Source organism: Cryptomeria japonica, chromosome 1, assembly GCF_030272615.1.
Source record: "Cryptomeria japonica chromosome 1, Sugi_1.0, whole genome shotgun sequence".
Lineage (NCBI taxonomy): Eukaryota > Viridiplantae > Streptophyta > Pinopsida > Cupressales > Cupressaceae > Cryptomeria > Cryptomeria japonica.
In genome coordinates this window covers 41,564,201-41,572,801 of record NC_081405.1, presented here as the reverse complement: position 1 = coordinate 41,572,801, position 8,601 = coordinate 41,564,201, and positions in this window count along the sequence as shown.

Genomic DNA, 8,601 nt, shown 5'->3' with positions numbered 1-8,601 from the left:
CCTGGGGGGGGGGGGGGGGTGAATCAGTTGTCTAATAAATTCAAACCAAAAATGACATAACCAACTTAATGCTTAATACCGGTAAACCAATCTTTTATACCGGTAGACAGTTTTATCAGTTAATTGCAATACCGGTAAGGATTAATGCATGAAACAAAAAGATAAAGTCATCCACAACACATAACACCAATATTTGTACGTGGAAACCCTGTAAGGGCAAAAACCACAGTGGGAAACCCTACCCACAATCAAATGATACTACTGCAAATAGTAAGTGATGCTCTACAAAATACCCAAAGGTTAGACTGGAACTTGTGGTCGTATAACACACAAAAACACACAAGAAATCGTTAATGTTATTCAACCAAGAACTAATCTAAGCAGCATATCAAAAGAGATACTAAGATCATGCTAACATATTTAACAAGTGACACAAATATAAGAAGGCATCTCCAAATGCCTCTTAACATGTTCTTAGCTCCTTCTCCTTTGTTCCTCTCCTCTCCAAGTTCCAAAATAGTGTAGCTCTTAGCATCTTTTTGCACTATGGATGCTTATGGAGGTTCAAGATTGTAGATGATCTCAAGCTTATGCAATTGAAGTGTAAAACAAACTAATTAAACATATTATGAAAAAGAACTAAGATTTATTTTAGTCCAAGATAACAATATATGAGTGATTTATAATAAATGCTCTCTAAAATTCACTATAGATTAATTGCATACAAGTATTCAAGATTATGACTATGAATGCTAAATGCTTGAGGATTTTAAAATGAGGAATGTGAGCTCTATTTATAGGGAAAATGGAGCAATGGATGGTTGAGATTGAGTAATCTCAACAAGGGTTAGGATTCAATGATTTGAGATCCATGTGAGGGCTTTCAACCCAATCCCTGGTTGACAAGTGTCAATATGAGATAGGTTGAGAGGAGAGGGAACAAGCATTAAATGCTTGACATGACCTAAGAATTAACTTGGGAGTTAAGGTCAAGGTTGGGCTAAGTGAATAAATTCTTTATTCAAAGAATAAAGCTTTTATCCAATGGATAAACTCTTGTGCAAAAGCAAAAGGGATAACCATGGTCAAAGCAATAAATGCTTGAGGAGACACATGAGTGCAAGTTGAAATAACCATAAATGGTTATGTAAGAGCCATAAATGGTCATGTAAGAGCCATTAGTGGTTTTGGAAGACTTTGGAGGTTAAATTGTTGAACACACAAAGCATTAAATGGTTTTCAAAGACTTTGAAGTCTTTGAGAAGTGACTCCAAGTTGCTTAGGAATGTGACAATAATTAGGGGATGGATTAGGTTAATTAGGAAGGGGTTAGAAGAATCTAGAAGGGGGTTTAGGAATGCAAGTGGGTTCGGTGGGTGAGGGGAAAATAGGATTTTAATTAAAATAAAATTCATTTATTTCAATAAATAGGTGCAAGTTGCATATATAGGAAATGCAAGTGGGGGGATAAATGATTTAAATAAATGTTTTATTTAATTTATTTAAAAGAGGAAAGAGGATTAAATGAAATAAATATGATTTATTCATTTAATTGATTTTGAATTTGGTTTAATGAATTAATTAAAATAAATTAAATAATTTATTTAATTAATAGGAGAATGTTTGAAGATGAATTAATTAAATGTTAATTTAATTAACTGATGACAAGTGCATTTTTAATCAAATAAATAGGAAATATTCATTTAATTAAAATGGACAGATTTATGTGACTACATTTGCCCCTCTTTGAGACGGTGCGGTTTATCGCATCGTTTCAAAGAAAGAAAAACAGATGTGAAGAAATGCCCCATAAAATGTTAATTTAATGGGTGGTATGCCCCCTCGACAGATGGGCCAATTTCTTTTGAAAAATCGGGCGATCTCTCGAAAAAGAATGAAAAGTGGAGGGGAGGTAGAATAGAAGAGATTAGAACTAATGATGAAAGAATGGGAGAAAATGGAGTGAATACGAAGAAACAACAAGCCAACGAGTACCCTGAGGTCATGCAAGAGATACATAGCAGATGTGGTGTGTGGTTTGGATTGAAGCTATACAATTGATCAAAATTGGTTGGACAATCTAGTGCAATCGGTTCAATTGCCCCGGTCAAGTCAAAGCGTGACAGTTGATGTCTCTTGGTTGCTTGGACAGGATAAAGTCTGAGTAAGTCAATCAAAGTGACCTGATGTGACTTAGACAATTGATGTAATTGTCTGATGAAGTCAAGGTATATGAAGCAAAATACTCATTGAGACGTAGACAATTGATGTAATTGTCCATTAGATTGTGTTTGGATTGGTTGATCAATTGATAGTGTGTGTGTGGGATGGATGGTTGTGGTGAATCATAGCAGCCCCATTGAGACTAGGTCATTGTGATAAGTGCCTGATGTAGTCTAGGATTACCATGATCGAGTACTTGTTGAGACCCAAAGATACTTGATCAGAGTATCTATTTATAGTCTAGGTGTGTGTGAGTCGATGTACCTATGCAGACAAAGTAACTTGCTTGGCTTATATGATGACTTAGGAAAGGAAACGCAAAGCCTCCTATTTAGAGATGGATGGTGATGAATGTGGCTTGATTGATTTTGATGGGACACGATGTAGGGTATGTGATGTTGATTATTGAGATGGGGAGGGTGGAGGGGGTTCGATGTTAGATAGAAGAAATGGAGGACCTATGACTCATTCCTATGGAAGAAGAGGAAAATAGAGTATGCACCCATTTTCATTACTATGTATGAATGATATGCAACTATTTATGAATGTATGGATGGATGGAATGCAACAGAATGCAATATATACAGATGAGATGAAATGATGATCCATAGTGCTCTATTTTCATCATTGAGCTTTAAAATGTTGTAAGAAAAATACAAGCATCTTGACATAATGATTCAAGATGACCAGAGTATTTCTTACATGGATTTGATATAGCAAGTTAATACAAACAACTTGATATAATGGGTCAAGTTGACCAGAGTATTGCTTGCGAAACAGACAATGATTATCTTCGTTCATGCATGACTTGGATCATCCTCCTTGATCTTGGGCTGATCATATCCTGAGACAAGTTCACACCTTAATAAGAGACAAAAACCTTTATCCAAATTGGATGAGGAGGAACCAAAGAAGGAGCATTGTTTTTGCAAGCAGGCAATATATACATAAAGAATAAAGAATATGGATCCTTGGTAATGGTTCATGCTCATATGGTCGAGGTATACACTGTAGTCAGCAAGCCGTAGTGATCTATGACTGCATTTTGCCTATGATCATGTAGCTTAGTGAACTTCCCACGTAGACACCATTAGTACATGCCCCAGTACTTCATCGGAATAATGCACCAAAGATACACAAACAATGTTGTAGGAACCTGATACATATAAATGAATGAATTACTCACAAATCAACCAAGTATTTGATAGCTTAACATATAATTTTCTTGTCAAAGAAAACATCATTTTGGTAATGGAAGGATGCATCCTTGTTGAAGATAGTTTGATTGTTGATGTTGATTGTTTGGTCGATTGATAAGTGGTCATTTGTTTGGTATATGTCGCAATGTTCTTTGGTATCTGCTTTGAAGAATATATGTACAGGGTGTTGCCATGTTTTTTATTGTTTTTTTTTTTTTGATGTTTTATCATGTTTTTGGATTTTTGTGATTGTTTTCAAATGTTTTTGGTATTTTATGAGTTAGTTTTCAAATGTTTTTGGGATTTTGCGAGATAGTTTTGAATGAAGAATGTCATGAATCACAAAACAATGTATTATCCACTTCCATCAAATAGGTTAAGGGTATTGCCCCCAGTTTAGCATGGAGTACTTTCTTGATTGCAGATTAATAACAAGCCATGGTTTGGATAGATGGATGTGTGTATGAAAGGAGTGTGATTGCAACAAGCTTGAAAGACAATGGATCCATAGCCTTTACGAGTGGCACTTGTTTGCCAGGTTTTTACCATTGCACTTACCCAAGGTGCCACCGGAGTGGTTGTTCACCGTTTGGATGCATGATTTTTCTTTACTCTTTTGATGTTTTTTGTATTTTGTTCAGGACATTTTTCTAGATGTTTTTGGTATTTTTGCCAGTATATACGGGAGCCTAACGCTCTGTACAGCTTATGTATAAAACCTTTTGAGGTGCATGTTTTTGATTGGATCTGCTAGTGGTTCCCCTTCTGAAGTAGCCAATTGATATGCCCCGGACCCAAATACAACAGTGATAATATATGGACCCAGCCAATTTGATTCAAACTTTCCTTGATGTTCTCGGTTGGGTTGGTTACGAGGATTTTCTTGAAGAACAAGATCCCTTACCTTGAATGTACGAGGTCTAACTTGATGATTATAGCTTCTGCTCATGAGCTGTTGATAGGCCTTGAAGTGATTGTATGCATCTTGTTGCTTCTCATCAAGTAGCTCTAAGAACTGAAGATGGGATACTCGATATGCTTCATCATCGATGAGATTGTGCAAGGAAACCCGTAGTGATAAGATCTCGACCTCAATAGGTAAAACAACTTCTGCACCATAGACCAATGAGTAGGGAGTTACGCCTGTAGGGGTTCGAATGCTAGTTCGATATGCCCATAGTGTTGGATTCAATTGAACGTGCCAATCATGACTGGCATCATTGATTGTCTTCTTTAGGATCCTCAATATGTTCTTGTTTGATGCTTCAGCCTGACCATTGCCTTGTGGGTAATAGGGACTGGAAAAGTGGCGTTGGATGTGAAATTTCTCATAGAGTTCACGGACATCCTGATTTTTGAAAGGAAGCCCGTTATCTGTGATGATAGACATGGGTACACCATACCGACAGATGATGTAATTGAGGATGAATGAGGCGATCTGCTTGTCGGTAACTTGGGTAAGTGGAACAACTTCTATCCACTTTGTGAAATATTCAGTGGCGGTAATAATGAATTTATGACCATTGGATGAAGATGGATGGATTTTACCCACAATGTCAAGACCCCATTAACAAAAGGGCCATGGTGTTGTGATTGGTTGCAATTCCTGTGCTGGTGCATGTATTAGGTCTCCATGAACTTGGCATTTCTTGCACTTCCTGACAAAGTAGTAGGAGTCTTTTTCAAGGGATGGCCAATAGTATCCAGTACGCAGGAGTTTCTTGGCTAGTGATGGACCACTTGCATGAGTTCCACAAATTCCTTCATGTACCTCTTCCAAGGCCTTTGTTATCTCATCATGTTCCAGACATCAAAGGAGAGTACCATCAAGACTGCGTTGATATAGAGTTTCGGCAATAATGGTATATCGAGTAGTTTGGTGAATGAAGGTTTTACGTTGGTTATTTGATTGGTTAGGAGGAAGGGTGTGATCGTAGAGATAGGTGTAAAACTCATCATACCATGGGGATTCAGAACCGATAAGGTGACATATCATCTCGGATTTGGGGATATCATAACCGGGGATCCAAAGCAGTTCTACCAAGAGCTCGTAGCGTGTTGAATTCTGTGGAAGATCTAGGAGAGATGCAATGGTTGTTGGAATAATGATATATTTGTCATTAGTGAATACACTTAGTGAAAACACTTATTCGATTTTGAATGTTACCGAGCTCATCACTTAGTCCACAGCCTATACTGAGCATTCAGTAAAGCTCACCGATTAAACAGTTCAAACCGAGCAGTAAGACTGTCACCGAGCATATGAGACAAACAGCAGTTACCAAGAAGTCAGTTCAAACCGAGTCACCAGTGATTACCGAGTGACACTATATCTACCGAGTCACCACAGCTACCGAGTTCCAAGCTACACTTCGGGACTAGTATGAACCGAGCTTCTACTCTTACCGAGAGCATGACGATGCCGAGTACTGTAGTGGACGCCGTGTATCAAAAGATCACCGAGCCAGCTTGTGGAACCGAGTATCTACCGACTCAGTAATATTTTGTTCACCTATGTAAGGCCAACTTAAGAATGAGTTTATGTTATTAATTTGTATGAGGCCGACTTTATGAAATGTAAATGTAATTATGGACGGTATATATATGTGATGTATTATACCATCTGTAGAATGTATGTAAGATGTATGTATATGCGAAATTAGAAAGAGCAGAGCAGAAACTGCATTAAGGCAGCAGACCAGAACATTTTCGCAGAGTCAGTAAAGGAGCAGAATCGACATATCTATCTCAGAAGGAGATCAATACTCAAAGGATCTTATCAGCAATAAAGTTGTAAGTCAAGATCTACTGTTTCATCCTAACAGTTGAATCAGTTTGTAAATCCTTTTACCGGGTAGACTTAACAGTCTTTTGTAAATCTCTTAACTGAGTGCATACTTCATTGTATGTTTGTAAATCCTCTAACAAGGTGGACCTAGCAGTCCAAATTTGCTTCTAACAGGGCAGATCATCAGAAGTGATCACTGTAAGCCTTAACCGGCCAACTTTTACTGCAGTACAAAAAGTTTTGTGGGTACCATCCCCACCCCAGTTTTACTTTCTATTTGGAAGGTTTCTGGGTCACCAAATCTTTGTGTTATGTGTTGTGAATGATTATATTTTCATGCATGTAGTAGATTAAATGAATGAATGGTTTAATATATGCAAGTGCAGAAATGAATTAAAAGTTTTAAGAGTTACTGATTCACCCCCCCCCTCTCAGTAACTTGGTTAGTCCTGAATATTTTCAACAATGGTAGCCATAGTGTCAGCAGTGTGATTATGATCTCTTGGTATCTGCTCAAAGGTGATAGTAGTAAATGATGCCTTTAATTTGTCCACCATTTGCTTGTATGGCATGAGTTTTGTAAGGAAGTTAAGTAGCGGAAACAACTTCCTACACTAACCTTGAGAGGAGGGTAATGCAAAACTTTTTCAGATCATTACAACAGTTACAGAAAATAGAAATAGATATAATAGCATTCATACCACAACACAGTGATTTACGTGGGGAAAACCCTTTCGGGAGAAAAACCCCACCCTCCAAAAGTAGCTCAATATTTTATTCAGCAATCAAAAACAGATTACAAAATACTTGCAGAGCAAGCTCTTCGCAGGAGTAGCACTAATCAGAGATTCAGAGGCAACTCAATAGCCATAGGACTCTTACACACAACCTCTATCTCACACACCTCATAAATAGGAGATACAATACAAGAAACCGTCAAACGGTATTACAAAACCATGGGCTAAAACCACCCAATAAGGTGTAGTCGACCTTATCTCCCTTCTATGACATGTTAAAGCACGCATCAACACGTGTCGCTCCCTTTTACAGCTCATTTATGTATTCGATACAAATTATTTTTCCTATTTCAGGAGTACAAACTTCCGGAGGCCATAACTTGAGAACCGGGTGTCCGATTGACGAACCGTTTGAAGCGCCGGAAAGCTCGCGAAGTGCTCTATCACCTCGTAACTAGCTTCGCTGGTTACGGCAACTTTTTAGGGCGTTTCGGAGCCTCTAAAGTCTCCAAAATTAAGTTTAAACATTTTATTGCACCCCTCCAAGACGAAAACTTTAATATCTTCAAAACTGGCTGTGACCTTGCGACGCAACTTTACCGGAATGCTTATCTAGCCAACCAGAAGCTTCAGGGAGAGTTTCGCACCATTTCGTGCTCAAATAAAAACTTACTATAAATAGTAACCTCGCATAAATGCAAGGTTGAGACACCATTTTTCCCAACAAATCTCCCACTTGTCGAACACCTTGCATGAGCGGAAAGGAATGTCAACACAATGAATCAATTGCTAGGGGCCATAAGGCCCATAGACTCTAAACACCATCTGAACTTCTCTGTGCTCACAGCCTTAGTTAAAGCATCTGCAACATTCATCAAAGTGTCCACCTTAACCAGCTTCACCCTACCATCTTCGACCATATCTCTAACAAAATGATACTGAACATCAATATGTTTGGTCCGGGCATGAAATGTCGGGTTCTTAGCTAGGCTAATTGCACTCTGACTGTCACAGTAAACTGTCACTGTACCTTGTTTTATTCCAATATCCGAACACAGTCTCTTAAGCCAAATGGCCTCTTTACAAGCATGAGTAGCTGCCATATACTCTGCTTCAGTAGTGGATAAAGCAACCACAGCCTGTCGCTTACTCATCCAACTAATTGCACCACCAAACAAAGTAAACACATAAGCACTGGTGGATCTTCTGCTATCAATATCACCTGCCCAATCTGAATCCACATAACCATGGATATCAAGGGAAGTCATGTCTCCAACTAAATTACCATGATAACACAAAGAATACTCTGAAGTACCCTTCAAATATCTGAAGACTCTTTTGACTGCATCCCAATGAACTCTACCAAGATTAGACATATATCTAGAAAGTACTCCCACTGCTTGGGCAATATCTGGTCTAGTACAGACCATAGCATACATCAAGCTTCCAATTGCACTCTGGTAAGGCACTCTGCTCATGTCTTCCATCTCCAATGGGGATGTAGGACAATCTGAAACAGATAGTTTCATTCCAACTGTAAAAGGAACACTCAATGGTCTACAATTCTGCATGTTGAACCTCTGTAACACTGAATTCACATACTTACTCTGGCCTAGCCATAGCTTTTTGTTCGCCCTATCTCTTCTAATTTCCA